General features: G+C 50.5%; 39 non-coding genes across 39 annotated transcripts; all 39 read left to right on the top strand.

Moving 5' to 3' along the window:
* Positions 1-229: 229 nt before the first annotated feature.
* Positions 230-311, top strand: Trnas-uga (transfer RNA serine (anticodon UGA)). The gene has a single exon. It is a non-coding gene; the product is annotated as a tRNA-Ser (tRNA).
* Positions 312-922: 611 nt separating this feature from the next.
* On the top strand, positions 923-995 carry Trnaf-gaa (transfer RNA phenylalanine (anticodon GAA)). Its single transcript has one exon. It is a non-coding gene; the product is annotated as a tRNA-Phe (tRNA).
* A 539-nt stretch (positions 996-1,534) lies between these two features.
* Trnak-uuu (transfer RNA lysine (anticodon UUU)) lies at positions 1,535-1,607 on the top strand. The gene has a single exon. It is a non-coding gene; the product is annotated as a tRNA-Lys (tRNA).
* Positions 1,608-1,745: 138 nt separating this feature from the next.
* Positions 1,746-1,827, top strand: Trnas-cga (transfer RNA serine (anticodon CGA)). The gene has a single exon. It is a non-coding gene; the product is annotated as a tRNA-Ser (tRNA).
* A 691-nt stretch (positions 1,828-2,518) lies between these two features.
* Positions 2,519-2,600, top strand: Trnas-uga (transfer RNA serine (anticodon UGA)). The gene has a single exon. It is a non-coding gene; the product is annotated as a tRNA-Ser (tRNA).
* A 611-nt stretch (positions 2,601-3,211) lies between these two features.
* Positions 3,212-3,284, top strand: Trnaf-gaa (transfer RNA phenylalanine (anticodon GAA)). Its single transcript has one exon. It is a non-coding gene; the product is annotated as a tRNA-Phe (tRNA).
* A 539-nt stretch (positions 3,285-3,823) lies between these two features.
* Trnak-uuu (transfer RNA lysine (anticodon UUU)) lies at positions 3,824-3,896 on the top strand. The gene has a single exon. It is a non-coding gene; the product is annotated as a tRNA-Lys (tRNA).
* Positions 3,897-4,034: 138 nt separating this feature from the next.
* Trnas-cga (transfer RNA serine (anticodon CGA)) lies at positions 4,035-4,116 on the top strand. Its single transcript has one exon. It is a non-coding gene; the product is annotated as a tRNA-Ser (tRNA).
* A 691-nt stretch (positions 4,117-4,807) lies between these two features.
* Trnas-uga (transfer RNA serine (anticodon UGA)) lies at positions 4,808-4,889 on the top strand. The gene has a single exon. It is a non-coding gene; the product is annotated as a tRNA-Ser (tRNA).
* Positions 4,890-5,498: 609 nt separating this feature from the next.
* Trnaf-gaa (transfer RNA phenylalanine (anticodon GAA)) lies at positions 5,499-5,572 on the top strand. The gene has a single exon. It is a non-coding gene; the product is annotated as a tRNA-Phe (tRNA).
* A 541-nt stretch (positions 5,573-6,113) lies between these two features.
* On the top strand, positions 6,114-6,185 carry Trnak-uuu (transfer RNA lysine (anticodon UUU)). Its single transcript has one exon. It is a non-coding gene; the product is annotated as a tRNA-Lys (tRNA).
* A 138-nt stretch (positions 6,186-6,323) lies between these two features.
* Positions 6,324-6,407, top strand: Trnas-cga (transfer RNA serine (anticodon CGA)). Its single transcript has one exon. It is a non-coding gene; the product is annotated as a tRNA-Ser (tRNA).
* Positions 6,408-7,095: 688 nt separating this feature from the next.
* Trnas-uga (transfer RNA serine (anticodon UGA)) lies at positions 7,096-7,177 on the top strand. Its single transcript has one exon. It is a non-coding gene; the product is annotated as a tRNA-Ser (tRNA).
* Positions 7,178-7,787: 610 nt separating this feature from the next.
* Positions 7,788-7,860, top strand: Trnaf-gaa (transfer RNA phenylalanine (anticodon GAA)). The gene has a single exon. It is a non-coding gene; the product is annotated as a tRNA-Phe (tRNA).
* Positions 7,861-8,400: 540 nt separating this feature from the next.
* Trnak-uuu (transfer RNA lysine (anticodon UUU)) lies at positions 8,401-8,473 on the top strand. Its single transcript has one exon. It is a non-coding gene; the product is annotated as a tRNA-Lys (tRNA).
* A 138-nt stretch (positions 8,474-8,611) lies between these two features.
* On the top strand, positions 8,612-8,693 carry Trnas-cga (transfer RNA serine (anticodon CGA)). Its single transcript has one exon. It is a non-coding gene; the product is annotated as a tRNA-Ser (tRNA).
* Positions 8,694-9,386: 693 nt separating this feature from the next.
* Positions 9,387-9,467, top strand: Trnas-uga (transfer RNA serine (anticodon UGA)). The gene has a single exon. It is a non-coding gene; the product is annotated as a tRNA-Ser (tRNA).
* A 611-nt stretch (positions 9,468-10,078) lies between these two features.
* Trnaf-gaa (transfer RNA phenylalanine (anticodon GAA)) lies at positions 10,079-10,149 on the top strand. The gene has a single exon. It is a non-coding gene; the product is annotated as a tRNA-Phe (tRNA).
* Positions 10,150-10,895: 746 nt separating this feature from the next.
* On the top strand, positions 10,896-10,977 carry Trnas-cga (transfer RNA serine (anticodon CGA)). The gene has a single exon. It is a non-coding gene; the product is annotated as a tRNA-Ser (tRNA).
* A 686-nt stretch (positions 10,978-11,663) lies between these two features.
* Positions 11,664-11,745, top strand: Trnas-uga (transfer RNA serine (anticodon UGA)). The gene has a single exon. It is a non-coding gene; the product is annotated as a tRNA-Ser (tRNA).
* A 615-nt stretch (positions 11,746-12,360) lies between these two features.
* Positions 12,361-12,434, top strand: Trnaf-gaa (transfer RNA phenylalanine (anticodon GAA)). Its single transcript has one exon. It is a non-coding gene; the product is annotated as a tRNA-Phe (tRNA).
* Positions 12,435-12,973: 539 nt separating this feature from the next.
* Positions 12,974-13,046, top strand: Trnak-uuu (transfer RNA lysine (anticodon UUU)). The gene has a single exon. It is a non-coding gene; the product is annotated as a tRNA-Lys (tRNA).
* Positions 13,047-13,184: 138 nt separating this feature from the next.
* Positions 13,185-13,266, top strand: Trnas-cga (transfer RNA serine (anticodon CGA)). The gene has a single exon. It is a non-coding gene; the product is annotated as a tRNA-Ser (tRNA).
* A 691-nt stretch (positions 13,267-13,957) lies between these two features.
* Positions 13,958-14,039, top strand: Trnas-uga (transfer RNA serine (anticodon UGA)). The gene has a single exon. It is a non-coding gene; the product is annotated as a tRNA-Ser (tRNA).
* Positions 14,040-14,649: 610 nt separating this feature from the next.
* Positions 14,650-14,722, top strand: Trnaf-gaa (transfer RNA phenylalanine (anticodon GAA)). The gene has a single exon. It is a non-coding gene; the product is annotated as a tRNA-Phe (tRNA).
* A 539-nt stretch (positions 14,723-15,261) lies between these two features.
* On the top strand, positions 15,262-15,334 carry Trnak-uuu (transfer RNA lysine (anticodon UUU)). The gene has a single exon. It is a non-coding gene; the product is annotated as a tRNA-Lys (tRNA).
* A 138-nt stretch (positions 15,335-15,472) lies between these two features.
* Positions 15,473-15,554, top strand: Trnas-cga (transfer RNA serine (anticodon CGA)). Its single transcript has one exon. It is a non-coding gene; the product is annotated as a tRNA-Ser (tRNA).
* A 691-nt stretch (positions 15,555-16,245) lies between these two features.
* Trnas-uga (transfer RNA serine (anticodon UGA)) lies at positions 16,246-16,327 on the top strand. The gene has a single exon. It is a non-coding gene; the product is annotated as a tRNA-Ser (tRNA).
* A 611-nt stretch (positions 16,328-16,938) lies between these two features.
* Trnaf-gaa (transfer RNA phenylalanine (anticodon GAA)) lies at positions 16,939-17,011 on the top strand. The gene has a single exon. It is a non-coding gene; the product is annotated as a tRNA-Phe (tRNA).
* A 539-nt stretch (positions 17,012-17,550) lies between these two features.
* Positions 17,551-17,623, top strand: Trnak-uuu (transfer RNA lysine (anticodon UUU)). The gene has a single exon. It is a non-coding gene; the product is annotated as a tRNA-Lys (tRNA).
* Positions 17,624-17,761: 138 nt separating this feature from the next.
* Trnas-cga (transfer RNA serine (anticodon CGA)) lies at positions 17,762-17,843 on the top strand. The gene has a single exon. It is a non-coding gene; the product is annotated as a tRNA-Ser (tRNA).
* Positions 17,844-18,534: 691 nt separating this feature from the next.
* Positions 18,535-18,616, top strand: Trnas-uga (transfer RNA serine (anticodon UGA)). The gene has a single exon. It is a non-coding gene; the product is annotated as a tRNA-Ser (tRNA).
* A 611-nt stretch (positions 18,617-19,227) lies between these two features.
* Trnaf-gaa (transfer RNA phenylalanine (anticodon GAA)) lies at positions 19,228-19,300 on the top strand. The gene has a single exon. It is a non-coding gene; the product is annotated as a tRNA-Phe (tRNA).
* A 540-nt stretch (positions 19,301-19,840) lies between these two features.
* Positions 19,841-19,913, top strand: Trnak-uuu (transfer RNA lysine (anticodon UUU)). Its single transcript has one exon. It is a non-coding gene; the product is annotated as a tRNA-Lys (tRNA).
* Positions 19,914-20,051: 138 nt separating this feature from the next.
* Positions 20,052-20,133, top strand: Trnas-cga (transfer RNA serine (anticodon CGA)). Its single transcript has one exon. It is a non-coding gene; the product is annotated as a tRNA-Ser (tRNA).
* Positions 20,134-20,823: 690 nt separating this feature from the next.
* Trnas-uga (transfer RNA serine (anticodon UGA)) lies at positions 20,824-20,905 on the top strand. The gene has a single exon. It is a non-coding gene; the product is annotated as a tRNA-Ser (tRNA).
* Positions 20,906-21,516: 611 nt separating this feature from the next.
* Positions 21,517-21,589, top strand: Trnaf-gaa (transfer RNA phenylalanine (anticodon GAA)). Its single transcript has one exon. It is a non-coding gene; the product is annotated as a tRNA-Phe (tRNA).
* Positions 21,590-22,128: 539 nt separating this feature from the next.
* Positions 22,129-22,201, top strand: Trnak-uuu (transfer RNA lysine (anticodon UUU)). Its single transcript has one exon. It is a non-coding gene; the product is annotated as a tRNA-Lys (tRNA).
* Positions 22,202-22,339: 138 nt separating this feature from the next.
* Trnas-cga (transfer RNA serine (anticodon CGA)) lies at positions 22,340-22,421 on the top strand. The gene has a single exon. It is a non-coding gene; the product is annotated as a tRNA-Ser (tRNA).
* The last annotated feature ends 322 nt before the right edge of the window (positions 22,422-22,743 follow it).

Genomic DNA, 22,743 nt, shown 5'->3' with positions numbered 1-22,743 from the left:
TGTAGCATGCACCACAACGCTCGGCCGAGGGACCGGACAGCTCAGTCGGTAGAGCGCTAGACCTTCAACCAAAGGGTCCCGGGCTCAAACCCCCGCCAGGCGAAAATTAACACACTGTCGTAACGGCTAATGGAAACCCTACAGAAAAGAGTGACGCCACGCCGCTTTCTGCCATCAGATTGCTTCTAAAGACGGCGGTTCCACTTGTCGGGAGTCGCTTCTGCCACCGGCAGTCGTGGCCGAGTGGTTAAGGCGTCTGACTTGAAATCAGATTCCCTCTGGGAGCGTAGGTTCGAGTCCTGCCGACTGCGAAAATTTTCTCGCTCTCAAAAGATGGACGTTCAGCTGCATCCTAGCAGTTGCGTCACTACTAAACACGCGCGTCACCAGCAATGTGCAGTGTTATTTGATCCAGGGCGCAGCGTTACAGTCGCGCTCAGAAGCCGCAGCTCATCTCCTCGTCTCACAGCCGCCCACCGGGTGTTAGTACAAGTGTCGCCTCACTGGGCAGTGCAGATGTGTCCATCTTAGCTTGCAGACGATGACGTGTAGCAATTGATGAGCTAACGCAAGTCGAATGTTTTACCGTGTGTATCTCCTAGATACTGCCTCTCATACGGTGGAGAGGCTCACTCCTTCTTGTGTCTCGTTCTCTGCACACGAGTTGCCCCTGGCATCGATATAGCACGGGTTTTCTAGCGCCAGCGCGGCGTCACGTGAAGTCAGCGAAGTGAATATTACACGAGTCGAGTCGACATGTTTGCTTGTTACGATGATGGAAGCAGAAGAAATGTGTGTGGGACTTCACTGCATCGGCTGCTCGCCTTTCAGCGTCCCTGTGTCTTATCAGACGAAGGTGACTGTGAAATTGGCAACGAGGCAGAGGTTAACAAACACATGCAAACAGGAACGTTCAATGTCAGCCGAAATAGCTCAGTTGGGAGAGCGTTAGACTGAAGATCTAAAGGTCCCTGGTTCGATCCCGGGTTTCGGCAGGTATTCGTTTTGATGCGACGCCAATGGAATGGCTCTGCGTTGGTGATAATGCAACTACCGCTGACAACAAAAATGACTCTCTCCTGTAGCTGTTCTGGTTGTCTAGTGCATGCCATAAGAGGAACTCACTAGACAACTAACTCCCTTAGAAGCAAAAGAATCAAAAAAGTCCTACCGACTGCGTTCCTTTTTCTGTGTCAGGTGGTGAAGAACGTTTTCAACGGAACCGTGAAACGAGCGAAAACGTGGGAAACATTGCATTCGAAATGCTTGCGAATTTTCCAATTGCCCAGTGAGTGTCGACAAAATATGTAAATTCTCTGCTCCAACGTATGAGACGCAACGACTCCTGCAATTTGTTGTTGCATCGTGTGTCAGCAGTCTTCGATAGTGTGTTACGAGCTTAGTGCGATAAGTCTGCAGACAGCATTTAGGCGACGTTTTATTAGTAACGGCCCCATGCAGCGATTGCACAACAGTAAACGACATGAGTCAATGTATAGTTGTGCATCGTGAGAGGTATCACAGCGTCGTGTGAGCCCGGATAGCTCAGTCGGTAGAGCATTAGGCTTTTAACCTAAGGGTCCAGGGTTCAAGTCCCTGTCCGGGCGGAAATTTTAATACTTTGGTAGCGATTCGTCTGGTAGCGGTGGAAACGCTACGGAAAATAATGAAGCTACGCCGTTTTCTGACACCACAGTGCTTTAAACGGTAGCAGTTGCATGTGTCGGGACAACACCGCGCTACCAGCAGTCGTGGCCGAGTGGTTAAGGCGTCTGACTCGAAATCAGATTCCCTCTGGGAGCGTAGGTTCGAATCCTACCGGCTGCGTGCGATTTTGCGTAAAGAGGAGCAAAAATTTTCGCACACATGTGACATGCGTGGGCGAATGCGGGTGCAAACCAGTGACGCCATTCTCAACAAGACGAAAGTTTCCGTTTAAGAATACTGAGTTTCGCGACGACCGCTGCTTACTGTGGCCATCGGTTCACCTCGCACTGACGCTGGGACTGCAGAAAGCCGTCGCTGAGATCGTGAGTACACAGATGTGCTCGAAAGTGTAGGACAGAGCGAACATTCATTTCTTTTTAAGAATCGCAATTCAATCATTCGAGTGCGGCAAAGGCAGTGGTGCAGCGTTTCTTTTCTTAAGATCTCGCAGCTGCTTGGAGGTATGTCCATCGTTTTAAGACGACACAAAACTAGCGTCAGCGGTGCGTCAGTGGGAAGTCGGTGAAGTCGCCATTGGAGCCATAAGCCAGTAATTACAACACGCGAATCACTCGCACACCATGTAGCATGCACCACAACGCTCGGCCGAGGGACCGGACAGCTCAGTCGGTAGAGCGCTAGACCTTCAACCAAAGGGTCCCGGGCTCAAACCCCCGCCAGGCGAAAATTAACACACTGTCGTAACGGCTAATGGAAACCCTACAGAAAAGAGTGACGCCACGCCGCTTTCTGCCATCAGATTGCTTCTAAAGACGGCGGTTCCACTTGTCGGGAGTCGCTTCTGCCACCGGCAGTCGTGGCCGAGTGGTTAAGGCGTCTGACTTGAAATCAGATTCCCTCTGGGAGCGTAGGTTCGAGTCCTGCCGACTGCGAAAATTTTCTCGCTCTCAAAAGATGGACGTTCAGCTGCATCCTAGCAGTTGCGTCACTACTAAACACGCGCGTCACCAGCAATGTGCAGTGTTATTTGATCCAGGGCGCAGCGTTACAGTCGCGCTCAGAAGCCGCAGCTCATCTCCTCGTCTCACAGCCGCCCACCGGGTGTTAGTACAAGTGTCGCCTCACTGGGCAGTGCAGATGTGTCCATCTTAGCTTGCAGACGATGACGTGTAGCAATTGATGAGCTAACGCAAGTCGAATGTTTTACCGTGTGTATCTCCTAGATACTGCCTCTCATACGGTGGAGAGGCTCACTCCTTCTTGTGTCTCGTTCTCTGCACACGAGTTGCCCCTGGCATCGATATAGCACGGGTTTTCTAGCGCCAGCGCGGCGTCACGTGAAGTCAGCGAAGTGAATATTACACGAGTCGAGTCGACATGTTTGCTTGTTACGATGATGGAAGCAGAAGAAATGTGTGTGGGACTTCACTGCATCGGCTGCTCGCCTTTCAGCGTCCCTGTGTCTTATCAGACGAAGGTGACTGTGAAATTGGCAACGAGGCAGAGGTTAACAAACACATGCAAACAGGAACGTTCAATGTCAGCCGAAATAGCTCAGTTGGGAGAGCGTTAGACTGAAGATCTAAAGGTCCCTGGTTCGATCCCGGGTTTCGGCAGGTATTCGTTTTGATGCGACGCCAATGGAATGGCTCTGCGTTGGTGATAATGCAACTACCGCTGACAACAAAAATGACTCTCTCCTGTAGCTGTTCTGGTTGTCTAGTGCATGCCATAAGAGGAACTCACTAGACAACTAACTCCCTTAGAAGCAAAAGAATCAAAAAAGTCCTACCGACTGCGTTCCTTTTTCTGTGTCAGGTGGTGAAGAACGTTTTCAACGGAACCGTGAAACGAGCGAAAACGTGGGAAACATTGCATTCGAAATGCTTGCGAATTTTCCAATTGCCCAGTGAGTGTCGACAAAATATGTAAATTCTCTGCTCCAACGTATGAGACGCAACGACTCCTGCAATTTGTTGTTGCATCGTGTGTCAGCAGTCTTCGATAGTGTGTTACGAGCTTAGTGCGATAAGTCTGCAGACAGCATTTAGGCGACGTTTTATTAGTAACGGCCCCATGCAGCGATTGCACAACAGTAAACGACATGAGTCAATGTATAGTTGTGCATCGTGAGAGGTATCACAGCGTCGTGTGAGCCCGGATAGCTCAGTCGGTAGAGCATTAGGCTTTTAACCTAAGGGTCCAGGGTTCAAGTCCCTGTCCGGGCGGAAATTTTAATACTTTGGTAGCGATTCGTCTGGTAGCGGTGGAAACGCTACGGAAAATAATGAAGCTACGCCGTTTTCTGACACCACAGTGCTTTAAACGGTAGCAGTTGCATGTGTCGGGACAACACCGCGCTACCAGCAGTCGTGGCCGAGTGGTTAAGGCGTCTGACTCGAAATCAGATTCCCTCTGGGAGCGTAGGTTCGAATCCTACCGGCTGCGTGCGATTTTGCGTAAAGAGGAGCAAAAATTTTCGCACACATGTGACATGCGTGGGCGAATGCGGGTGCAAACCAGTGACGCCATTCTCAACAAGACGAAAGTTTCCGTTTAAGAATACTGAGTTTCGCGACGACCGCTGCTTACTGTGGCCATCGGTTCACCTCGCACTGACGCTGGGACTGCAGAAAGCCGTCGCTGAGATCGTGAGTACACAGATGTGCTCGAAAGTGTAGGACAGAGCGAACATTCATTTCTTTTTAAGAATCGCAATTCAATCATTCGAGTGCGGCAAAGGCAGTGGTGCAGCGTTTCTTTTCTTAAGATCTCGCAGCTGCTTGGAGGTATGTCCATCGTTTTAAGACGACACAAAACTAGCGTCAGCGGTGCGTCAGTGGGAAGTCGGTGAAGTCGCCATTGGAGCCATAAGCCAGTATTACAACACGCGAATCACTCGCACACCATGTAGCATGCACCACAACGCTCGGCCGAGGGACCGGACAGCTCAGTCGGTAGAGCGCTAGACCTTCAACCAAAGGGTCCCGGGCTCAAACCCCCGCCAGGCGAAAATTAACACACTGTCGTAACGGCTAATGGAAACCCTACAGAAAAGAGTGACGCCACGCCGCTTTCTGCCATCAGATTTGCTTCTAAAGACGGCGGTTCCACTTGTCGGGAGTCGCTTCTGCCACCGGCAGTCGTGGCCGAGTGGTTAAGGCGTCTGACTTGAAATCAGATTCCCTCTGGGAGCGTAGGTTCGAGTCCTGCCGACTGCGAAAATTTTCTCGCTCTCAAAAGATGGACGTTCAGCTGCATCCTAGCAGTTGCGTCACTACTAAACACGCGCGTCACCAGCAATGTGCAGTGTTATTTGATCCAGGGCGCAGCGTTACAGTCGCGCTCAGAAGCCGCAGCTCATCTCCTCGTCTCACAGCCGCCCACCGGGTGTTAGTACAAGTGTCGCCTCACTGGGCAGTGCAGATGTGTCCATCTTAGCTTGCAGACGATGACGTGTAGCAATTGATGAGCTAACGCAAGTCGAATGTTTTACCGTGTGTATCTCCTAGATACTGCCTCTCATACGGTGGAGAGGCTCACGTCCTTCTTGTGTCTCGTTCTCTGCACACGAGTTGCCCTGGCATCGATATAGCACGGTTTTCTAGCGCCAGCGCGGCGTCACGTGAAGTCAGCGAAGTGAATATTACACGAGTCGAGTCGACATGTTTGCTTGTTACGATGATGGAAGCAGAAGAAATGTGTGTGGGACTTCACTGCAATCGCTGCTCGCCTTTCAGCGTCCCTGTGTCTTATCAGACGAAGGTGACTGTGAAATTGCAACGAGGCAGAGGTTAACAAACACATGCAAACAGGAACGTTCAATGTCAGCCGAAATAGCTCAGTTGGGAGAGCGTTAGACTGAAGATCTAAAGGTCCCTGGTTCGATCCCCGGGTTTCGGCAGGTATTCGTTTTGATGCGACGCCAATGGAATGGCTCTGCGTTGGTGATAATGCAACTACCGCTGACAACAAAAATGACTCTCTCCTGTAGCTGTTCTGGTTGTCTAGTGCATGCCATAAGAGGAACTCACTAGACAACTAACTCCCTTAGAAGCAAAAGAATCAAAAAAGTCCTACCGACTGCGTTCCTTTTTCTGTGTCAGGTGGTGAAGAACGTTTTCAACGAACCGTGAAACGAGCGAAAACGTGGGAAACATTGCATTCGAAATGCTTGCGAATTTTCCAATTGCCCAGTGAGTGTCGACAAAATATGTAAATTCTCTGCTCCAACGTATGAGACGCAACGACTCCTGCAATTTGTTGTTGCATCGTGTGTCAGCAGTCTTCGATAGTGTGTTACGAGCTTAGTGCGATAAGTCTGCAGACAGCATTTAGGCGACGTTTTTATTAGTAACACGGCCCCATGCAGCGATTGCACAACAGTAAACGACATGAGTCAATGTATAGTTGTGCATCGTGAGAGGTATCACAGCGTCGTGTGAGCCCGGATAGCTCAGTCGGTAGAGCATTAGGCTTTTAACCTAAGGGTCCAGGTTCAAGTCCCTGTCCGGGCGGAAATTTTAATACTTTGGTAGCGATTCGTCTGGTAGCGGTGGAAACGCTACGGAAAATAATGAAGCTACGCCGTTTTCTGACACCACAGTGCTTTAAACGGTAGCAGTTGCATGTGTCGGGACAACACCGCGCTACCAGCAGGTCGTGGCCGAGTGGTTAAGGCGTCTGACTCGAAATCAGATTCCCCTCTGGGAGCGTAGGTTCGAATCCTACCGGCTGCGTGCGATTTTGCGTAAAGAGGAGCAAAAATTTTCGCACACATGTGACATGCGTGGGCGAATGCGGGTGCAAACCAGTGACGCCATTCTCAACAAGACGAAAGTTTCCGTTTAAGAATACTGAGTTCGCGACGACCGCTGCTTACTGTGGCCATCGGTTCACCTCGCACTGACGCTGGGACTGCAGAAAGCCGTCGCTGAGATCGTGAGTACACAGATGTGCTCGAAAGTGTAGGACAGAGCGAACATTCATTTCTTTTTAAGAAACGCAATTCAATCATTCGAGTGCGGCAAAGGCAGTGGTGCAGCGTTTCTTTTCTTAAGATCTCGCAGCTGCTGGAGGTATGTCATCGTTTTAAGACGACACAAAACTAGCGTCAGCGGTGCGTCAGTGGGAGTCGGTGAAGTCGCCATTGGAGCCATAAGCCAGTAATTACAACACGCGAATCACTCGCACACCATGTAGCATGCACCACAACGCTCGGCCGAGGGACCGGACAGCTCAGTCGGTAGAGCGCTAGACCTTCAACCAAAGGGTCCCGGGCTCAAACCCCCGCCAGGGCGAAAATTAACACACTGTCGTAACGGCTAATGGAAACCCTACAGAAAAGAGTGACGCCACGCCGCTTTCCTGCCATCAGATTGCTTCTAAAGACGGCGGTTCCACTTGTCGGGAGTCGCTTCTGCCACCGCAGTCGTGGCCGAGTGGTTAAGGCGTCTGACTTGAAATCAGATTCCCTCTGGGAGCGTAGGTTCGAGTCCTGCCGACTGCGAAAATTTTCTCGCTCTCAAAAGATGGACGTTCAGCTGCATCCTAGCAGTTGCGTCACTACTAAACACGCGCGTCACCAGCAATGTGCAGTGTTATTTGATCCAGGGCGCAGCGTTACAGTCGCGCTCAGAAGCCGCAGCTCATCTCCTCGTCTCACAGCCGCCCACCGGGTGTTAGTACAAGTGTCGCCTCACTGGGCAGTGCAGATGTGTCCATCTTAGCTTGCAGACGATGACGTGTAGCAATTGATGAGCTAACGCAAGTCGAATGTTTTACCGTGTGTATCTCCTAGATACTGCCTCTCATACGGTGGAGAGGCTCACTCCTTCTTGTGTCTCGTTCTCTGCACACGAGTTGCCCCTGGCATCGATATAGCACGGGTTTTCTAGCGCCAGCGCGGCGTCACGTGAAGTCAGCGAAGTGAATATTACACGAGTCGAGTCGACATGTGTGCTTGTTACGATGATGGAAGCAGAAGAAATGTGTGTGGGACTTCACTGCATCGGCTGCTCGCCTTTCAGCGTCCCTGTGTCTTATCAGACGAGGTGACTGTGAAATTGGCAACGAGGCAGAGGTTAACAAACACATGCAAACAGGAACGTTCAATGTCAGCCGAAATAGCTCAGTTGGGAGAGCGTTAGACTGAAGATCTAAAGGTCCCTGGTTCGATCCCGGGTTTCGGCAGGTATTCGTTTGATGCGACGCCAATGGAATGGCTCCTGCGTTGGTGATAATGCAACTACCGCTGACAACAAAAATGACTCTCTCCTGTAGCTGTTCTGGTTGTCTAGTGCATGCCATAAGAGGAACTCACTAGACAACTAACTCCCTTAGAAGCAAAAGAATCAAAAAGTCCTACCGACTGCGTTCCTTTTTCTGTGTCAGGTGGTGAAGAACGTTTTCAACGGAAACCGTGAAACGAGCGAAAACGTGGGAAACATTGCATTCGAAATGCTTGCGAATTTTCCAATTGCCCAGTGAGTGTCGACAAAATATGTAAAATTCTCTGCTCCAACGTATGAGACGCAACGACTCCTGCAATTTGTTGTTGCATCGTGTGTCAGCAGTCTTCGATAGTGTGTTACGAGCTTAGTGCGATAAGGTCTGCAGACAGCATTTAGGCGACGTTTTATTAGTAACGGCCCATGCAGCGATTGCACAACAGTAAACGACATGAGTCAATGTATAGTTGTGCATCGTGAGAGGTATCACAGCGTCGTGTGAGCCCGGATAGCTCAGTCGGTAGAGCATTAGGCTTTTAACCTAAGGGTCCAGGGTTCAAGTCCCTGTCCGGGCGGAAATTTTAATACTTTGGTAGCGATTCGTCTGGTAGCGGTGGAAACGCTACGGAAAATAATGAAGCTACGCCGTTTTCTGACACCACAGTGCTTTAAACGGTAGCAGTTGCATGTGTCGGGACAACACCGCGCTACCAGCAGTCGTGGCCGAGTGGTTAAGGCGTCTGACTCGAAATCAGATTCCCTCTGGGAGCGTAGGTTCGAATCCTACCGGCTGCGTGCGATTTTGCGTAAAGAGGAGCAAAAATTTTCGCACACATGTGACATGCGTGGGCGAATGCGGGTGCAAACCAGTGACGCCATTCTCAACAAGACGAAAGTTTCCGTTTAAGAATACTGAGTTTCGCGACGACCGCTGCTTACTGTGGCCATCGGTTCACCTCGCACTGACGCTGGGGACTGCAGAAAGCCGTCGCTGAGATCGTGAGTACACAGATGTGCTCGAAAGTGTAGGACAGAGCGAACATCATTTCTTTTTAAGAATCGCAATTCAATCATTTCGAGTGCGGCAAAGGCAGTGGTGCAGCGTTTCTTTTCTTAAGATCTCGCAGCTGCTTGGAGGTATGTCCATCGTTTTAAGACGACACAAAACTAGCGTCAGCGGTGCGTCAGTGGGAAGTCGGTGAAGTCGCCATTGGAGCCATAAGCCAGTAATTACAACACGCGAATCACTCGCACACCATGTAGCATGCACCACAACGCTCGGCCGAGGGACCGGACAGCTCAGTCGGTAGAGCGCTAGACCTTCAACCAAAGGGTCCCGGGCTCAAACCCCCCGCCAGGCGAAAATTAACACACTGTCGTAACGGCTAATGGAAACCCTACAGAAAAGAGTGACGCCACGCCGCTTTCTGCCATCAGATTGCTTCTAAAGACGGCGGTTCCACTTGTCGGGAGTCGCTTCTGCCACCGGCAGTCGTGCCGAGTGGTTAAGGCGTCTGACTTGAAATCAGATTCCCTCTGGGAGCGTAGGTTCGAGTCCTGCCGACTGCGAAAATTTTCTCGCTCTCAAAAGATGACGTTCAGCTGCATCCTAGCAGTTGCGTCACCTACTAAACACGCGCGTCACCAGCAATGTGCAGTGTTATTTGATCCAGGGCGCAGCGTTACAGTCGCGCTCAGAAGCCGCAGCTCATCTCCTCGTCTCACAGCCGCCCACCGGGTGTTAGTACAAGTGTCGCCTCACTGGGCAGTGCAGATGTGTCCATCTTAGCTTGCAGACGATGACGTGTAGCAATTGATGAGCTAACGCAAGTCGAATGTTTTACCGTGTGTATCTCCTAGATACTGCCTCTCATACGGTGGAGAGGCTCACTCCTTCTTGTGTCTCGTTCTCTGCACACGAGTTGCCCTGGCATCGATATAGGCACGGGTTTTCTAGCGCCAGCGCGGCGTCACGTGAAGTCAGCGAAGTGAATATTACACGAGTCGAGTCGACATGTTTGCTTGTTACGATGATGGAAGCAGAAGAAATGTGTGTGGGACTTCACTGCATCGGCTGCTCGCCTTTCAGCGTCCCTGTGTCTTATCAGACGAAGGTGACTGTGAAATTGGCAACGAGGCAGAGGTTAACAAACACATGCAAACAGGAACGTTCAATGTCAGCCGAAATAGCTCAGTTGGGAGAGCGTTAGACTGAAGATCTAAGGTCCCTGGTTCGATCCGGGTTTCGGCAGGTATTCGTTTTGATGCGACGCCAATGGAATGGCTCTGCGTTGGTGATAATGCAACTACCGCTGACCACAAAAATGACTCTCTCCTGTAGCTGTTCTGGTTGTCTAGTGCATGCCATAAGAGGAACTCACTAGACAACTAACTCCCTTAGAAGCAAAAGAATCAAAAAGTCCTACCGACTGCGTTCCTTTTTCTGTGTCAGGTGTGAAGAACGTTTTCAACGGAACCGTGAAACGAGCGAAAACGTGGGAAACATTGCATTCGAAATGCTTGCGAATTTTCCAATTGCCCAGTGAGTGTCGACAAAATATGTAAATTCTCTGCTCCAACGTATGAGACGCAACGACTCCTGCAATTTGTTGTTGCATCGTGTGTCAGCAGTCTTCGATAGTGTGTTACGAGCTTAGTGCGATAAGTCTGCAGACAGCATTTAGGCGACGTTTTATTAGTAACGGCCCATGCAGCGATTGCACAACAGTAAACGACATGAGTCAATGTATAGTTTGTGCATCGTGAGAGGTATCACAGCGTCGTGTGAGCCCGGATAGCTCAGTCGGTAGAGCATTAGGCTTTTAACCTAAGGGTCCAGGGTTCAAGTCCCTGTCCGGCGGAAATTTTTAATACTTTGGTAGCGATTCGTCTGGTAGCGGTGAAACGCTACGGAAATAATGAAGCTACGCCGTTTTCTGACACCACAGTGCTTTAAACGGTAGCAGTTGCATGTGTCGGGACAACACCGCGCTACCAGCAGTCGTGGCCGAGTGGTTAAGGCGTCTGACTCGAAATCAGATTCCCTCTGGGAGCGTAGGTTCGAATCCTACCGGCTGCGTGCGATTTTGCGTAAAGAGGAGCAAAATTTTCGCACACATGTGACATGCGTGGGCGAATGCGGGTGCAAACCAGTGACGCCATTCTCAACAAGACGAAGTTTCCGTTTAAGAATACTGAGTTTCGCGACGACCGCTGCTTACTGTGGCCATCGGTTCACCTCGCACTGACGCTGGGACTGCAGAAGAGCCGTCGCTGAGATCGTGAGTACACAGATTGTGCTCGAAAGTGTAGGACAGAGCGAACATTCATTTCTTTTTAAGAATCGCAATCAATCATTCGAGTGCGGGCAAAGGCAGTGGTGCAGCGTTCTTTCTTAAGATCTCGCAGCTGCTTGGAGGTATGTCCATCGTTTTAAGACGACACAAAACTAGCGTCAGCGGTGCGTCAGTGGGGAAGTCGGTGAAGTCGCCATTGGAGCCATAAGCCAGTAATTACAACACGCGAATCACTCGCACACCATGTAGCATGCACACAACGCTCGGCCGAGGGACCGGACAGCTCAGGTCGTAGAGGCGCTAGACCTTCAACCAAGGGTCCCGGGCTCAAACCCCGCCAGGCGAAAATAACACACTGTCGTAACGGCTAATGGAAACCCTACAGAAAAGAGTGACGCCACGCCGCTTTCTGCCATCAGATTGCTTCTAAAGACGGCGGTTCCACTTGTCGGGAGTCGCTTCTGCACCGGCAGTCGTGGCCGAGTGGTTAAGGCGTCTGACTTGAAATCAGATTCCCTCTGGGAGCGTAGGTTCGAGTCCTGCCGACTGCGAAAATTTTCCTCGCTCTCAAAAGATGGACGTTCAAGCTGCATCCTAGCAGTTGCGTCCACTACTTAAACACGCGCGTCACCAGCAATGTGCAGTGTTATTTGATCCAGGGCGCAGCGTTACAGTCGCGCTCAGAAGCCGCAGCTCATCTCCTCGTCTCACAGCCGCCCACCGGGTGTTAGTACAAGTGTCGCCTCACTGGGCAGTGCAGATGTGTCCATCTTAGCTTGCAGACGATGACGTGTAGCAATTGATGAGCTAACGCAAGTCGAATGTTTTACCGTGTGTATCTCCTAGATACTGCCTCTCATACGGTGGAGAGGCTCACTCCTTCTTGTGTCTCGTTCTCTGCACACGAGTTGCCCCTGGCATCGATATAGCACGGGTTTTCTAGCGCCAGCGCGGCGTCACGTGAAGTCAGCGAAGTGAATATTACACGAGTCGAGTCGACATGTTTGCTTGTTACGATGATGGAAGCAGAAGAAATGTGTGTGGGACTTCACTGCATCGGCTGCTCGCCTTTCAGCGTCCCTGTGTCTTATCAGACGAAGGTGACTGTGAAATTGGCAACGAGGCAGAGGTTAACAAACACATGCAAACAGGAACGTTCAATGTCAGCCGAAATAGCTCAGTTGGGAGAGCGTTAGAACTGAAGATCTAAAGGTCCCTGGTTCGATCCCGGGTTTCGGCAGGTATTCGTTTTGATGCGACGCCAATGGAATGGCTCTGCGTTGGTGATAATGCAACTACCGCTGACAACAAAAATGACTCTCTCCTGTAGCTGTTCTGGTTGTCTAGTGCATGCCATAAGAGGAACTCACTAGACAACTAACTCCCTTAGAAGCAAAAGAATCAAAAAAGTCCTACCGACTGCGTTCCTTTTTCTGTGTCAGGTGGTGAAGAACGTTTTCAACGGAACCGTGAAACGAGCGAAAACGTGGGAAACATTGCATTCGAAATGCTTGCGAATTTTCCAATTGCCCAGTGAGTGTCGACAAAATATGTAAATTCTCTGCTCCAACGTATGAGACGCAACGACTCCTGCAATTTGTTGTTGCATCGTGTGTCAGCAGTCTTCGATAGTGTGTTACGAGCTTAGTGCGATAAGTCTGCAGACAGCATTTAGGCGACGTTTTATTAGTAACGGCCCCATGCAGCGATTGCACAACAGTAAACGACATGAGTCAATGTATAGTTGTGCATCGTGAGAGGTATCACAGCGTCGTGTGAGCCCGGATAGCTCAGTCGGTAGAGCATTAGGCTTTTAACCTAAGGGTCCAGGGTTCAAGTCCCTGTCCGGGCGGAAATTTTAATACTTTGGTAGCGATTCGTCTGGTAGCGGTGGAAACGCTACGGAAAATAATGAAGCTACGCCGTTTTCTGACACCACAGTGCTTTAAACGGTAGCAGTTGCATGTGTCGGGACAACACCGCGCTACCAGCAGTCGTGGCCGAGTGGTTAAGGCGTCTGACTCGAAATCAGATTCCCTCTGGGAGCGTAGGTTCGAATCCTACCGGCTGCGTGCGATTTTGCGTAAAGAGGAGCAAAAATTTTCGCACACATGTGACATGCGTGGGCGAATGCGGGTGCAAACCAGTGACGCCATTCTCAACAAGACGAAAGTTTCCGTTTAAGAATACTGAGTTTCGCGACGACCGCTGCTTACTGTGGCCATCGGTTCACCTCGCACTGACGCTGGGACTGCAGAAAGCCGTCGCTGAGATCGTGAGTACACAGATGTGCTCGAAAGTGTAGGACAGAGCGAACATTCATTTCTTTTTAAGAATCGCAATTCAATCATTCGAGTGCGGCAAAGGCAGTGGTGCAGCGTTTCTTTTCTTAAGATCTCGCAGCTGCTTGGAGGTATGTCCATCGTTTTAAGACGACACAAAACTAGCGTCAGCGGTGCGTCAGTGGGAAGTCGGTGAAGTCGCCATTGGAGCCATAAGCCAGTAATTACAACACGCGAATCACTCGCACACCATGTAGCATGCACCACAACGCTCGGCCGAGGGACCGGACAGCTCAGTCGGTAGAGCGCTAGACCTTCAACCAAAGGGTCCCGGGCTCAAACCCCCGCCAGGCGAAAATTAACACACTGTCGTAACGGCTAATGGAAACCCTACAGAAAAGAGTGACGCCACGCCGCTTTCTGCCATCAGATTGCTTCTAAAGACGGCGGTTCCACTTGTCGGGAGTCGCTTCTGCCACCGGCAGTCGTGGCCGAGTGGTTAAGGCGTCTGACTTGAAATCAGATTCCCTCTGGGAGCGTAGGTTCGAGTCCTGCCGACTGCGAAAATTTTCTCGCTCTCAAAAGATGGACGTTCAGCTGCATCCTAGCAGTTGCGTCACTACTAAACACGCGCGTCACCAGCAATGTGCAGTGTTATTTGATCCAGGGCGCAGCGTTACAGTCGCGCTCAGAAGCCGCAGCTCATCTCCTCGTCTCACAGCCGCCCACCGGGTGTTAGTACAAGTGTCGCCTCACTGGGCAGTGCAGATGTGTCCATCTTAGCTTGCAGACGATGACGTGTAGCAATTGATGAGCTAACGCAAGTCGAATGTTTTACCGTGTGTATCTCCTAGATACTGCCTCTCATACGGTGGAGAGGCTCACTCCTTCTTGTGTCTCGTTCTCTGCACACGAGTTGCCCCTGGCATCGATATAGCACGGGTTTTCTAGCGCCAGCGCGGCGTCACGTGAAGTCAGCGAAGTGAATATTACACGAGTCGAGTCGACATGTTTGCTTGTTACGATGATGGAAGCAGAAGAAATGTGTGGGGACTTCACTGCATCGGCTGCTCGCCTTTCAGCGTCCCTGTGTCTTATCAGACGAAGGTGACTGTGAAATTGGCAACGAGGCAGAGGTTAACAAACACATGCAAACAGGAACGTTCAATGTCAGCCGAAATAGCTCAGTTGGGAGAGCGTTAGACTGAAGATCTAAAGGTCCCTGGTTCGATCCCGGGTTTCGGCAGGTATTCGTTTTGATGCGACGCCAATGGAATGGCTCTGCGTTGGTGATAATGCAACTACCGCTGACAACAAAAATGACTCTCTCCTGTAGCTGTTCTGGTTGTCTAGTGCATGCCATAAGAGGAACTCACTAGACAACTAACTCCCTTAGAAGCAAAAGAATCAAAAAAGTCCTACCGACTGCGTTCCTTTTTCTGTGTCAGGTGGTGAAGAACGTTTTCAACGGAACCGTGAAACGAGCGAAAACGTGGGAAACATTGCATTCGAAATGCTTGCGAATTTTCCAATTGCCCAGTGAGTGTCGACAAAATATGTAAATTCTCTGCTCCAACGTATGAGACGCAACGACTCCTGCAATTTGTTGTTGCATCGTGTGTCAGCAGTCTTCGATAGTGTGTTACGAGCTTAGTGCGATAAGTCTGCAGACAGCATTTAGGCGACGTTTTATTAGTAACGGCCCCATGCAGCGATTGCACAACAGTAAACGACATGAGTCAATGTATAGTTGTGCATCGTGAGAGGTATCACAGCGTCGTGTGAGCCCGGATAGCTCAGTCGGTAGAGCATTAGGCTTTTAACCTAAGGGTCCAGGGTTCAAGTCCCTGTCCGGGCGGAAATTTTAATACTTTGGTAGCGATTCGTCTGGTAGCGGTGGAAACGCTACGGAAAATAATGAAGCTACGCCGTTTTCTGACACCACAGTGCTTTAAACGGTAGCAGTTGCATGTGTCGGGACAACACCGCGCTACCAGCAGTCGTGGCCGAGTGGTTAAGGCGTCTGACTCGAAATCAGATTCCCTCTGGGAGCGTAGGTTCGAATCCTACCGGCTGCGTGCGATTTTGCGTAAAGAGGAGCAAAAATTTTCGCACACATGTGACATGCGTGGGCGAATGCGGGTGCAAACCAGTGACGCCATTCTCAACAAGACGAAAGTTTCCGTTTAAGAATACTGAGTTTCGCGACGACCGCTGCTTACTGTGGCCATCGGTTCACCTCGCACTGACGCTGGGACTGCAGAAAGCCGTCGCTGAGATCGTGAGTACACAGATGTGCTCGAAAGTGTAGGACAGAGCGAACATTCATTTCTTTTTAAGAATCGCAATTCAATCATTCGAGTGCGGCAAAGGCAGTGGTGCAGCGTTTCTTTTCTTAAGATCTCGCAGCTGCTTGGAGGTATGTCCATCGTTTTAAGACGACACAAAACTAGCGTCAGCGGTGCGTCAGTGGGAAGTCGGTGAAGTCGCCATTGGAGCCATAAGCCAGTAATTACAACACGCGAATCACTCGCACACCATGTAGCATGCACCACAACGCTCGGCCGAGGGACCGGACAGCTCAGTCGGTAGAGCGCTAGACCTTCAACCAAAGGGTCCCGGGCTCAAACCCCCGCCAGGCGAAAATTAACACACTGTCGTAACGGCTAATGGAAACCCTACAGAAAAGAGTGACGCCACGCCGCTTTCTGCCATCAGATTGCTTCTAAAGACGGCGGTTCCACTTGTCGGGAGTCGCTTCTGCCACCGGCAGTCGTGGCCGAGTGGTTAAGGCGTCTGACTTGAAATCAGATTCCCTCTGGGAGCGTAGGTTCGAGTCCTGCCGACTGCGAAAATTTTCTCGCTCTCAAAAGATGGACGTTCAGCTGCATCCTAGCAGTTGCGTCACTACTAAACACGCGCGTCACCAGCAATGTGCAGTGTTATTTGATCCAGGGCGCAGCGTTACAGTCGCGCTCAGAAGCCGCAGCTCATCTCCTCGTCTCACAGCCGCCCACCGGGTGTTAGTACAAGTGTCGCCTCACTGGGCAGTGCAGATGTGTCCATCTTAGCTTGCAGACGATGACGTGTAGCAATTGATGAGCTAACGCAAGTCGAATGTTTTACCGTGTGTATCTCCTAGATACTGCCTCTCATACGGTGGAGAGGCTCACTCCTTCTTGTGTCTCGTTCTCTGCACACGAGTTGCCCCTGGCATCGATATAGCACGGGTTTTCTAGCGCCAGCGCGGCGTCACGTGAAGTCAGCGAAGTGAATATTACACGAGTCGAGTCGACATGTTTGCTTGTTACGATGATGGAAGCAGAAGAAATGTGTGTGGGACTTCACTGCATCGGCTGCTCGCCTTTCAGCGTCCCTGTGTCTTATCAGACGAAGGTGACTGTGAAATTGGCAACGAGGCAGAGGTTAACAAACACATGCAAACAGGAACGTTCAATGTCAGCCGAAATAGCTCAGTTGGGAGAGCGTTAGACTGAAGATCTAAAGGTCCCTGGTTCGATCCCGGGTTTCGGCAGGTATTCGTTTTGATGCGACGCCAATGGAATGGCTCTGCGTTGGTGATAATGCAACTACCGCTGACAACAAAAATGACTCTCTCCTGTAGCTGTTCTGGTTGTCTAGTGCATGCCATAAGAGGAACTCACTAGACAACTAACTCCCTTAGAAGCAAAAGAATCAAAAAAGTCCTACCGACTGCGTTCCTTTTTCTGTGTCAGGTGGTGAAGAACGTTTTCAACGGAACCGTGAAACGAGCGAAAACGTGGGAAACATTGCATTCGAAATGCTTGCGAATTTTCCAATTGCCCAGTGAGTGTCGACAAAATATGTAAATTCTCTGCTCCAACGTATGAGACGCAACGACTCCTGCAATTTGTTGTTGCATCGTGTGTCAGCAGTCTTCGATAGTGTGTTACGAGCTTAGTGCGATAAGTCTGCAGACAGCATTTAGGCGACGTTTTATTAGTAACGGCCCCATGCAGCGATTGCACAACAGTAAACGACATGAGTCAATGTATAGTTGTGCATCGTGAGAGGTATCACAGCGTCGTGTGAGCCCGGATAGCTCAGTCGGTAGAGCATTAGGCTTTTAACCTAAGGGTCCAGGGTTCAAGTCCCTGTCCGGGCGGAAATTTTAATACTTTGGTAGCGATTCGTCTGGTAGCGGTGGAAACGCTACGGAAAATAATGAAGCTACGCCGTTTTCTGACACCACAGTGCTTTAAACGGTAGCAGTTGCATGTGTCGGGACAACACCGCGCTACCAGCAGTCGTGGCCGAGTGGTTAAGGCGTCTGACTCGAAATCAGATTCCCTCTGGGAGCGTAGGTTCGAATCCTACCGGCTGCGTGCGATTTTGCGTAAAGAGGAGCAAAAATTTTCGCACACATGTGACATGCGTGGGCGAATGCGGGTGCAAACCAGTGACGCCATTCTCAACAAGACGAAAGTTTCCGTTTAAGAATACTGAGTTTCGCGACGACCGCTGCTTACTGTGGCCATCGGTTCACCTCGCACTGACGCTGGGACTGCAGAAAGCCGTCGCTGAGATCGTGAGTACACAGATGTGCTCGAAAGTGTAGGACAGAGCGAACATTCATTTCTTTTTAAGAATCGCAATTCAATCATTCGAGTGCGGCAAAGGCAGTGGTGCAGCGTTTCTTTTCTTAAGATCTCGCAGCTGCTTGGAGGTATGTCCATCGTTTTAAGACGACACAAAACTAGCGTCAGCGGTGCGTCAGTGGGAAGTCGGTGAAGTCGCCATTGGAGCCATAAGCCAGTAATTACAACACGCGAATCACTCGCACACCATGTAGCATGCACCACAACGCTCGGCCGAGGGACCGGACAGCTCAGTCGGTAGAGCGCTAGACCTTCAACCAAAGGGTCCCGGGCTCAAACCCCCGCCAGGCGAAAATTAACACACTGTCGTAACGGCTAATGGAAACCCTACAGAAAAGAGTGACGCCACGCCGCTTTCTGCCATCAGATTGCTTCTAAAGACGGCGGTTCCACTTGTCGGGAGTCGCTTCTGCCACCGGCAGTCGTGGCCGAGTGGTTAAGGCGTCTGACTTGAAATCAGATTCCCTCTGGGAGCGTAGGTTCGAGTCCTGCCGACTGCGAAAATTTTCTCGCTCTCAAAAGATGGACGTTCAGCTGCATCCTAGCAGTTGCGTCACTACTAAACACGCGCGTCACCAGCAATGTGCAGTGTTATTTGATCCAGGGCGCAGCGTTACAGTCGCGCTCAGAAGCCGCAGCTCATCTCCTCGTCTCACAGCCGCCCACCGGGTGTTAGTACAAGTGTCGCCTCACTGGGCAGTGCAGATGTGTCCATCTTAGCTTGCAGACGATGACGTGTAGCAATTGATGAGCTAACGCAAGTCGAATGTTTTACCGTGTGTATCTCCTAGATACTGCCTCTCATACGGTGGAGAGGCTCACTCCTTCTTGTGTCTCGTTCTCTGCACACGAGTTGCCCCTGGCATCGATATAGCACGGGTTTTCTAGCGCCAGCGCGGCGTCACGTGAAGTCAGCGAAGTGAATATTACACGAGTCGAGTCGACATGTTTGCTTGTTACGATGATGGAAGCAGAAGAAATGTGTGTGGGACTTCACTGCATCGGCTGCTCGCCTTTCAGCGTCCCTGTGTCTTATCAGACGAAGGTGACTGTGAAATTGGCAACGAGGCAGAGGTTAACAAACACATGCAAACAGGAACGTTCAATGTCAGCCGAAATAGCTCAGTTGGGAGAGCGTTAGACTGAAGATCTAAAGGTCCCTGGTTCGATCCCGGGTTTCGGCAGGTATTCGTTTTGATGCGACGCCAATGGAATGGCTCTGCGTTGGTGATAATGCAACTACCGCTGACAACAAAAATGACTCTCTCCTGTAGCTGTTCTGGTTGTCTAGTGCATGCCATAAGAGGAACTCACTAGACAACTAACTCCCTTAGAAGCAAAAGAATCAAAAAAGTCCTACCGACTGCGTTCCTTTTTCTGTGTCAGGTGGTGAAGAACGTTTTCAACGGAACCGTGAAACGAGCGAAAACGTGGGAAACATTGCATTCGAAATGCTTGCGAATTTTCCAATTGCCCAGTGAGTGTCGACAAAATATGTAAATTCTCTGCTCCAACGTATGAGACGCAACGACTCCTGCAATTTGTTGTTGCAATCGTGTGTCAGCAGTCTTCGATAGTGTGTTACGAGCTTAGTGCGATAAGTCTGCAGACAGCATTTAGGCGACGTTTTATTAGTAACGGCCCCATGCAGCGATTGCACAACAGTAAACGACATGAGTCAATGTATAGTTGTGCATCGTGAGAGGTATCACAGCGTCGTGTGAGCCCGGATAGCTCAGTCGGTAGAGCATTAGGCTTTTAACCTAAGGGTCCAGGGTTCAAGTCCCTGTCCGGGCGGAAATTTTAATACTTTGGTAGCGATTCGTCTGGTAGCGGTGGAAACGCTACGGAAAATAATGAAGCTACGCCGTTTTCTGACACCACAGTGCTTTAAACGGTAGCAGTTGCATGTGTCGGGACAACACCGCGCTACCAGCAGTCGTGGCCGAGTGGTTAAGGCGTCTGACTCGAAATCAGATTCCCTCTGGGAGCGTAGGTTCGAATCCTACCGGCTGCGTGCGATTTTGCGTAAAGAGGAGCAAAAATTTTCGCACACATGTGACATGCGTGGGCGAATGCGGGTGCAAACCAGTGACGCCATTCTCAACAAGACGAAAGTTTCCGTTTAAGAATACTGAGTTTCGCGACGACCGCTGCTTACTGTGGCCATCGGTTCACCTCGCACTGACGCTGGGACTGCAGAAAGCCGTCGCTGAGATCGTGAGTACACAGATGTGCTCGAAAGTGTAGGACAGAGCGAACATTCATTTCTTTTTAAGAATCGCAATTCAATCATTCGAGTGCGGCAAAGGCAGTGGTGCAGCGTTTCTTTTCTTAAGATCTCGCAGCTGCTTGGAGGTATGTCCATCGTTTAAGACGACACAAAACTAGCGTCAGCGGTGCGTCAGTGGGAAGTCGGTGAAGTCGCCATTGGAGCCATAAGCCAGTAATTACAACACGCGAATCACTCGCACACCATGTAGCATGCACCACAACGCTCGGCCGAGGGACCGGACAGCTCAGTCGGTAGAGCGCTAGACCTTCAACCAAAGGGTCCCGGGCTCAAACCCCCGCCAGGCGAAAATTAACACACTGTCGTAACGGCTAATGGAAACCCTACAGAAAAGAGTGACGCCACGCCGCTTTCTGCCATCAGATTGCTTCTAAAGACGGCGGTTCCACTTGTCGGGAGTCGCTTCTGCCACCGGCAGTCGTGGCCGAGTGGTTAAGGCGTCTGACTTGAAATCAGATTCCCTCTGGGAGCGTAGGTTCGAGTCCTGCCGACTGCGAAAATTTTCTCGCTCTCAAAAGATGGACGTTCAGCTGCATCCTAGCAGTTGCGTCACTACTAAACACGCGCGTCACCAGCAATGTGCAGTGTTATTTGATCCAGGGCGCAGCGTTACAGTCGCGCTCAGAAGCCGCAGCTCATCTCCTCGTCTCACAGCCGCCCACCGGGTGTTAGTACAAGTGTCGCCTCACTGGGCAGTGCAGATGTGTCCATCTTAGCTTGCAGACGATGACGTGTAGCAATTGATGAGCTAACGCAAGTCGAATGTTTTACCGTGTGTATCTCCTAGATACTGCCTCTCATACGGTGGAGAGGCTCACTCCTTCTTGTGTCTCGTTCTCTGCACACGAGTTGCCCCTGGCATCGATATAGCACGGGTTTTCTAGCGCCAGCGCGGCGTCACGTGAAGTCAGCGAAGTGAATATTACACGAGTCGAGTCGACATGTTTGCTTGTTACGATGATGGAAGCAGAAGAAATGTGTGTGGGACTTCACTGCATCGGCTGCTCGCCTTTCAGCGTCCCTGTGTCTTATCAGACGAAGGTGACTGTGAAATTGGCAACGAGGCAGAGGTTAACAAACACATGCAAACAGGAACGTTCAATGTCAGCCGAAATAGCTCAGTTGGGAGAGCGTTAGACTGAAGATCTAAAGGTCCCTGGTTCGATCCCGGGTTTCGGCAGGTATTCGTTTTGATGCGACGCCAATGGAATGGCTCTGCGTTGGTGATAATGCAACTACCGCTGACAACAAAAATGACTCTCTCCTGTAGCTGTTCTGGTTGTCTAGTGCATGCCATAAGAGGAACTCACTAGACAACTAACTCCCTTAGAAGCAAAAGAATCAAAAAAGTCCTACCGACTGCGTTCCTTTTTCTGTGTCAGGTGGTGAAGAACGTTTTCAACGGAACCGTGAAACGAGCGAAAACGTGGGAAACATTGCATTCGAAATGCTTGCGAATTTTCCAATTGCCCAGTGAGTGTCGACAAAATATGTAAATTCTCTGCTCCAACGTATGAGACGCAACGACTCCTGCAATTTGTTGTTGCATCGTGTGTCAGCAGTCTTCGATAGTGTGTTACGAGCTTAGTGCGATAAGTCTGCAGACAGCATTTAGGCGACGTTTTATTAGTAACGGCCCCATGCAGCGATTGCACAACAGTAAACGACATGAGTCAATGTATAGTTGTGCATCGTGAGAGGTATCACAGCGTCGTGTGAGCCCGGATAGCTCAGTCGGTAGAGCATTAGGCTTTTAACCTAAGGGTCCAGGGTTCAAGTCCCTGTCCGGGCGGAAATTTTAATACTTTGGTAGCGATTCGTCTGGTAGCGGTGGAAACGCTACGGAAAATAATGAAGCTACGCCGTTTTCTGACACCACAGTGCTTTAAACGGTAGCAGTTGCATGTGTCGGGACAACACCGCGCTACCAGCAGTCGTGGCCGAGTGGTTAAGGCGTCTGACTCGAAATCAGATTCCCTCTGGGAGCGTAGGTTCGAATCCTACCGGCTGCGTGCGATTTTGCGTAAAGAGGAGCAAAAATTTTCGCACACATGTGACATGCGTGGGCGAATGCGGGTGCAAACCAGTGACGCCATTCTCAACAAGACGAAAGTTTCCGTTTAAGAATACTGAGTTTCGCGACGACCGCTGCTTACTGTGGCCATCGGTTCACCTCGCACTGACGCTGGGACTGCAGAAAGCCGTCGCTGAGATCGTGAGTACACAGATGTGCTCGAAAGTGTAGGACAGAGCGAACATTCATTTCTTTTTAAGAATCGCAATTCAATCATTCGAGTGCGGCAAAGGCAGTGGTGCAGCGTTTCTTTTCTTAAG

This window comes from Schistocerca serialis, unplaced genomic scaffold, assembly GCF_023864345.2.
Source record: "Schistocerca serialis cubense isolate TAMUIC-IGC-003099 unplaced genomic scaffold, iqSchSeri2.2 HiC_scaffold_508, whole genome shotgun sequence".
NCBI classification, from domain to species: Eukaryota; Metazoa; Arthropoda; class Insecta; order Orthoptera; family Acrididae; genus Schistocerca; species Schistocerca serialis.
The sequence above is the reverse complement of the archived record's forward strand: the minus strand, read 5'-3'. Positions and strand labels throughout refer to the sequence as shown.